The sequence below is a fragment of the Strigops habroptila genome, chromosome 10 (assembly GCF_004027225.2).
Source record: "Strigops habroptila isolate Jane chromosome 10, bStrHab1.2.pri, whole genome shotgun sequence".
Classification (NCBI taxonomy): Eukaryota; Metazoa; Chordata; class Aves; order Psittaciformes; family Psittacidae; genus Strigops; species Strigops habroptila.
The window spans coordinates 24,441,173-24,449,377 of NC_046359.1; positions in this window are offsets into that span (position 1 = coordinate 24,441,173).

The following is an 8,205-nucleotide window of genomic DNA, read 5'->3' on the forward strand; positions in this document are numbered from 1 at the left end:
TGACTCAGCCGCGCCCGGCCCCGCCTGCCCGGGATTCCCCCCGCCGCCGCCCCGCCCCGGTCCGGTCCCCCCTGAGCGGGACTGCCGCTCCCCGCCCGCTCTGGAGCACCCAGGAGGGAGAGAACCCGCCCGGGGTGCGCAGGGGAGGTGGGTGCACTGAACCGCCGGTGTGTCCCGGACCTACCCCCTCCCCTGCCCGTTTTGTCGGGGTTCTTTAAATAGCAGACGGGTCTGCCAGGGGTGGGAGAGGAGTCTCGCCAAACCGGCGGAGAGGATGGTGTTATGTGAGCGGGTGCTGACTGAAGCCGCAGGCTCTGTGGGAAACGATACGGTGGATGCCACTTGCTGGCAGCAGAGGTAGGTGCGAGGAGGCGTCTGCTTTTCCCACGTGCATGGTTTAACCTGTTTCAACCACCGACACATTTCTTGTCTGTCCTGCCTGTATAGGCAAAGGGAAAGGCCAAGCAGTCTCTACAGTTGGCTGAACAAGTCGCTTGGTCCAGCCCCTTCCCACTGCCTTTCTGCGTGGCAAATAGCCCACAGTGGGCTGCCAGGGCTCACACAAGAACAGCCAGAACACTGAGATCAAAGCTGAAAATAAAAGCTCAAAGGCCCAGGTGCCTGCCTGTGAATGATTGACCAGGCTGCCTTTCAGTGCCCCCCTTCAAACATCAAAACTATCCAGTTGTGTTCCTCATGGATCTGCATCGACTTTATCTAGTTACTTTACAGTGTCCCAAGCAGTGGGCTTTCTTTGGAAGACAACCTAGACAGCTCTGAACGCAGGTGACACTTCAAAATCGGTTTGACTTGTCACTTCTATCGCTTTACATGCCTTTCTGCCCCTGCAGAGTGTCCACCTTTCCAGCTCAGCCCGGCAGGACGTGAAGGATCCCCTGCAAGGGAGCTCACCTGGGGAGAGCTTGGTGGTGCGAACGGGACCCAGTTCACACAAACCCCATGCAAAGTGCCCATGACTTCCCCCTCCCATGCTGCAGCTGCCACCTCGAGTTTGTGTCTCTCCCCACACAAAGGCCTTTAACCTCAGCCTTGCTGCAGGCAAGCTACCCATGAAAAGTGACCCCGGCCAGGCAGGAAGAAAGGTCTTGGGGTGCGAGGGCAGCAAGAAGCAGGCAGGGGAAGTTTCCGTTGGCATCAGTAACTTCCAGTCACAAGTTTTCCTCCCACGCTCAGGATCTGTTTCAGTATTCCAGTTGTGTCCCTGGCACTGCCTTGGCTGCAAGACTACAACTGCTAAGGGAAAGGAGCTTCTCCCACATCTTATCAGCTGTGCTCAATGCAGAGCAGGGATCTAGGCCACTCATGTCACTCCCTCTCACATCCTGCTGGTGGCTGCACCCCAGCTCCATGTGCATCTGCAGCTGAGGTTCCTGTCCCCCACCCAGAATTCTCGTTCAGCTTTCTGTACCCAACTGCTACTCGGTTACCCATCAAATACCTTCCAAAACACCTTTGCCATTTTCTCTAGTAACATGCTAGATGTTACTAGAGATGCAGCTCTGTTATGGAATGGTTCCTTACACACTTTTGCATGGATAAAATCAGATATTTGGAGAAATCCGCTTTGGTCAAATCAGCACAAACCTGAGTGGTGATGCACAAAGACTTAACTTTACGTGAACTAATTGCTGCTTGCTTTGCAGAAAGTGGCAGTCACCCCTTGATTATTTTGTCCTGTTCTGGTTGGGGCATAGGTGTGGAGCCTGCTGCCAGGGTAGCACAGGTCCAGGAGGGGCTCAGCCAAAGCACAGAGCCTGAGCTAATGAGCCCTGAACCACCTCTGCAGGGAGGTAACTCGAGAGCCACCACTTGGGACTCACAGTCTGCTGCAAGCCATTTACACCTCTGGCTACCCAGCAGCCCCTGGAGATGCCCTTCCCCTGCTGATGATGTGAGCTTAGCTGGAGCTAGTGATCTTGCAGCATCCCTAAGGTGAGCCTTGACCTTTCTTGAGCTTGTGCTCGTGCTTGGCTATTGCTCTCCCAGGGCTGTGTTGCAGCTCAGCTCTGAAGACCAGGCATTCCCCATTAAAAATCAGCTATGCCAACCAGGCATCCAGGTCCAGCCACCCTCTGCTCTGACCTTACAACTGCACCCGCTAATACCCAGCTCAGGCACCATCTCCTTGACGCCCCTCTTCTGGCTGGGTGTGCTTCTATTAACCCTTTGGGCAATTTGACTGGGAAGTCTGAAAGATGAACATGGCCACTCTGCCCCGTTATTTGCCTTCTGTCACTCATTCAGCAAGGCTTGGGCTCCATTTTAGGCTGTCTTCTTAATAGAGAGCTTTTCTGCCTGGACATGTAGGTTTGGGACTTTCATTATTTTCAGAGGCTTTAAATAGATATAGATATAGAGATAGAGATAGAGACAGAGACAGAGATAGAGATAGACATAGAGATGCATACACATACATACATGCACATGCATATATAATCTATATACAATGTATTGGCAGATAGTGGTAGAGGGAATAAAAACATTTAGATATAATACGAAGCCAATCTTGATGTTCTGATTTGCTTTTAAGGATTTTAAAACTGAAACTCTTTCTGGGCTCTCTCTAGTCCCCCTTAAGATGTGTCACTTAAAGTGGTTAAAATTGGAGGGAAATACTAAAGAGGAAGGGATCTATTCCCACTAGAGGTCAGTGTCAACACACGCTGCTCTAAGGTACTCAGCACTACTCAAAATAGCCTCTCCGGCAAGGAACTGAGCCCAGAAAGTCTCCCCCACCCATTGCACTGCCAGCAGCATCAGAGCAGAGCCTGGACATGGGAAGGACCCTATTGGCGACCTGTGACCGCCGGTACTGTCCTGATAATGTCCTCTCCCCAGTTCCATCCTCTGATTTCCTAAATGAAACCCAGGTCTCCGCATGTGGCTTCTCAAACCCAAGTTCTGCTCACCTCGGTTGCACCTTGCCTGGCACCAGCGTCTTCTCCAGTGTTCCTCGAGCTGTTAACTGGGTGAAATAAGTGAGGTGTGGCTGGGAGTGATGGGGAAAATGAGTTTATGCTCAGTCTGTGTCTGGTCTGACGAAAAATAATGGTATTGTAATTCCCACCTGTGGTCCTCTGCCATGTTTAAGCAACAGAGGTTACATGGAATTGTTATAAGCAGTTATTGCAGCAGTAATTCACACCAGGCAATGTGACTGGTGCTACATTCTCCCCCCCCCCATCGACTGTCAACTGCACAGCTTTGGTTCCACGCGAGCACTGGTGTGCACCATTCCCTGGGAATGCAGCCCTTTTCTGCCATCCCCAGCATTAGAAGCACTGAACCCATCAGAAAGGTGATAGATCCCTACCTGAGGAAGCTCCCACTGCATTATCCACACCAGAGATGTCTCTGGGCACCCCAAGCAGCAAAGCAGACCTCTGCCTGGGGCTCCAGCTGTGGGAGCTCAGCCCAGAAGCCATGTGCACCAGGCTCTTGACTGGGAGCAGATGCCCTGGGAGAGTGAGGAAAACTGCAGGAAAGGCAACAGGCTCTCTCTGACTGCTGTTCCATATATCTGACAGCAAATCAGCTCTGTAGTGCACCAAACTGGGTCAATTTGCTTTCTGGCCTAACAGAGTAAAGCAGGAACATAGCTCTTGAAGATTCAACGCCCAGAAGTGAGGCCGAGCTTCCTAACAGATCAGTGCAAAGAAGGTCCTCCTCAGGTACCCATTTTCTGGGGTAACCAGCCCATAAAACACTGGCTGTTCTTTTGTGGCAGGTCTGGCTGAAACCACAGGGTCACTTTGAATCTCTCCAAGGATGCTGCTCCGGGTACCTGCTTGCTTTTAGAGTAAGGGATTATTTCTAGACGGAGGTCTCCTCCTCGGAGTCCACGTTGGATGACTCTAGTCCTTCTGCTGTGCACTCCCATAATGTTATGGGACCCATCACACCAAAACGGTGGCACAACCTGGAGCAGATCAAGTTTGTCTATGGATGGTAAGTGGTCAGCAAGTTGCCCAGGGAATACCTCCCTGAGAAGGAGACACGATTCCCATTGTTGCCCAGAGTCCCACAGTGGACAGGGTGGTTTCTAGTTCCTTTTGTTGTTCACTGTGTGTATATGTGTGTGTGATGAGTAGGAAGCCGGACAAGGAGGATTAATTAATACTTTGCATGGGGATAACACCTAACTCACCCCATCCTCAGCCATGGCATTCACTTCTACAAGCAGAATGTGATCTATGCAAGATGCACTAAAAATCCTCGAGCTTACAAAGCGAACGAACAAAACCTGCAGATAGTTTAACCAAATTTCATTCTAAATTAGATCCTCCTTGTGTAACTGCTGTCAGCTCAGTGGCTGCAGCAGCAGCGCTCTCTGCTCACATCCGAGCAAATGCATGGCTGATAAGGCCTCCGTATGCATTTATTTATGTGTGTATGTGTGTGTGTGCAGCTGTGTGTGCTCAGAGCTCTCCCAAAGGAGATGGCAGATGTGGTTACGAATGGGGAAAGGATGGCAGATGGTCTTGGAGAACTGATAATAAAACCATGCTTAAAGAGATGGTGAAACTGTGCCCTAGGTGAGAAATTTCAGCACCTGGGGCTCCCTTTGTAGCTAGTGGAGAGACAGACTCACTTCCAGAGGGTGGCTCTGATAACCTCTGTCAGTGAGGCCACACTGCTTTAATGAAGAGTGCTCCTCCCTCCCTGCGGAATAGCTGTGGAAGGCAGTGCTCCATCACCGGGATATCACTTATTCATGACTCTCTAAGCACAGTTTACCCTGCGGGGACTACCCAAGACAGAACAAAAACCTCAACTCCCTTAACCATCCCTCAGCTCACCTTGCCTGAGAGCGCAGATGGATGCTGCATCCCAGGGTTCAGCATCACCACACTGGAGCTGATGGTTGTTAGAAAGGAGGATGGGTTAACTTTCATTTTTCAGTTGGTTCTGTTTCAGTTACTTCCTGCTTCACCTCAGCACCTCACAGCAGCCCTGCAGCCCGCCACTAGCACAGTCCTTGCCTCCTAACAGTGCTCCAAGTGGCTACTCACTCTGCTGGTCCCTAGCAAGCTGTGCTGTGCTGCCAGAGATATTACTCATGCAAGCTCAGCTCTGCTGTCAGTAGAGTTAAACCATCCAGCTGCCAGGCTGAATTAGAGCTTGTGACTCTCCACACTTGCATCAGAGTGATTTGGGAACAGGCCTGGTGGAGACACACTACTGTAAGCAAGCAAGGAGCCCAGGCAGGGCTTAGGAGGGCAGAGTGAGCAGGATGGCTAGCTCAGGGCAGTGGGGAGGCAGGGTGAGCAAGCTGAAATATTCAGGTGCTGAGCAGGAGCATAGGGCACACAGAGGGCAGGTGGCCATCCCCTGGCACTGTGAATAAGTGATGAACAAGTCAGTGTTGCCAGATAACGGGTGCTCCTGGTACACCAAAGGTGGGATCACAGCCATCCCCCAGGACATCGGCCTCACTGCCAGCCCCAGCCTGTGTGATGGCCCCTAAGTAATGCAGCCAGTCGTGCAGTGGGCTCTTAGCACCTTCCTCAGAAGAGCTTCATCTCCTCTGCCTGCCCAGGTCCATGGGGACGGTTGGGTGGAGAAGGGATGCCTCCCCAGACCAAGATGTGTCAGCTCCAACTGCTCAGTGCAGGGAAGGCAAATTGCAACAGAAACCTATTTTCTGCTTTTAGCGAGGTGACTCCCAGGACCATAACTAGGCATAGGCTCAGTGCCATTAGTTTCCATGGCTTGTTTATTTTTGAGGGTGATGAGCCAAAAAACTCAGGCAGAAGAGAATCAGATGAAATGTCCTGAGGACTGTCAAACAGCATCTGGGCAGCTCTGAATCTGCTTTTCATTTCTAGGGGGTGTGTGAGAGAGGACCCTGGCTATCCTGCTTGGCTGCTGCTGAGAGGAAGCTGATTTAACCCAAGCCAAAAACCTCTGCGGAGCTTCACAAGTAATTGTGGTGATAAAGATATGGACTTTTGTGGGGCTGGATGGAAAATAAGCAAACAGGCAGTTTGGTGGAAAGGGAAGGATCGGAGCAGGGACCAAAGAGTTTCCAATGACAGCAATTCTCATCTGTGAAAGCACCCCAGAGCAGGAGCAACCTAATTCATGAAGTTTAAGACTTTGTGTGTTTGTGGACCGCTGGCATCTTGCCCATGGAGATACAGGCCCCTATCTAGTGATGCTGAACACAAACTAGTTCCCCAGTAACAAATTAGTGACCCCTATGAGTTTCCTTCCCACAGTAATAAAGGGCACACCTGGATCTCCTCCCAGCAGACACAAAGTCTGAGTGCAGCAGAGGAAAATGTACCTAATGGCATAGATTTCCTCGAGGAGAATGATTGCAAAGGTAGATGGCACCTGTGCAATCACCATCATCGACCAGCAATGGCAAAGGGATCTCTTGTAACTGGGTCAGGAGGCACATTCCTTCACCCACACTCCCTTGTTGCATTAATAAGGAGTAATTTAATTGGAGCGACACACTCTGGAAGGCTCAGGCAGCCAGCACAAAATACCCTTGAAATCTCTAAATTAAACAGGCATTAGTTTCCAAATTAGAAAATCCTGCATCCTAACATGAGGGTATTCTCTGCTACACAGCTTCTTGAGAGACAAAAAGCAGCAGATCGCTAGGAATCATTGATTGTTTTGGAACAAAAGACTAAGTTTTGATCACACTTGACCTATTGGACAAAATAAAGCTAAACCGGATATATGATGCTGCAAAATCCAGTTTTATAGTTAGGCTACAAATACCAGGACAAGGATAGGTATCTACGGTCATCTGGTTTAAAATGCAGCCTCTGTCAAAATTGTCCAGAAATTAAACACAAATTTACTGCATGGGTAACAACTAAAACCATATTTGACCAGGAGCAAAAAGGCCATTTTCTGTAACTAGCAGAGGCAGAAGTGTGAGAACTTTTCTGGCTTGATGCGTTATGGGAAGTGAACTAATACTGCTAATATTGGCCTTGTGCTTTATATCTGCTTAGAACAGATACAAATGTCTCTGGAGGGTGGCAGATACAGAATATCTGGAGAACAAACCTATTGATATCCCAGTAAGGGTACCACCTCTACTTCAGTTGCCACGTCTTCTTAAAAGCCTCCCTGTTTCTTTCAACCATCTTGTTACATCACAAATGCCCCCATAACAGAAATGTCCTGCAGTCCAATGCGATCTTCCAATAGAACATCCTGAAACTTTCAGAATAACTGGGGGTGGGGGGTGGGGGGGTGGAATTCTCACATATTAGAGCAAAGATATTTTCATCTCTTGCCCTCAGGAAAAGGAGGCTTTAGCGGTTAGGGCAGTGTGTTATAACTAGGACTGCTGGGTTCTCCCTCTGATGGTGACACAGAACACAATCTTGGACACTGGCCATCTTGCTTCAGTTTCCAAAAGGCCTATGCATCATACAGCCTTATTTCTCCCATTCTCCTGTGCTCTTTGTAACGTTGTCAGCCATGCCCTTGGGTTCCTATCTGGGGGTTGAAACCTGCCACGTGCCTGTTTCCAACAGGCTGAGAACTTGTACAACATCAGTTTGGGCACAGCAGGGCACAGGACTTGTTTGTGACGCCTAGGCTCAGAAACAGCACAGCTGGTGATGTGCTTGGCAGGTCATGTCCAAGACACAGAAAACATGCTGCCAGGACCAATATCAAAAATGCCTAATACAAAAACCCTACTACTGTTTCCAGTAGTAGTTTCCAGCCACTGAATCCACTGGTGGAGGGTAAATTGCAGGGCTCTGTGGGGATGGCTCCATAGGGGTGGCAGCAGCCTGCTTCCCAAGGATTAGTCCTAGCAGATAACAAGCCCAAAATGGGCACATGGAAGGAAGGTGCTCCTTGAGCCTGTAGGTGTGCTGTGGGACTCCTTGCCACAGAATACATGCAGCATCTAGAAGTCCAAAGTTAAGATGCATTCAAAAGTGAATGGACATAACCCCTGGAGCAAGAGCCACCTTGGGCTATTAATGCAAAGACATAAACGCCTATCACCTTTTTCCCCCTCCACCCTTCTGCTTTGCTCTTTTTGGGTGACATTCCTGTCTGTGAGAGAAAACCAGAGCTGTTCCTGGAGGGTGATCATCCCATCAGCGCCTTTTGGTCTAGCTGCAGTCACTTCCTCCAGGAGTCCCTAGCGCTATAAAAAGCAGAAATTGCATGTACACATGCAAATTCTCTGCAACT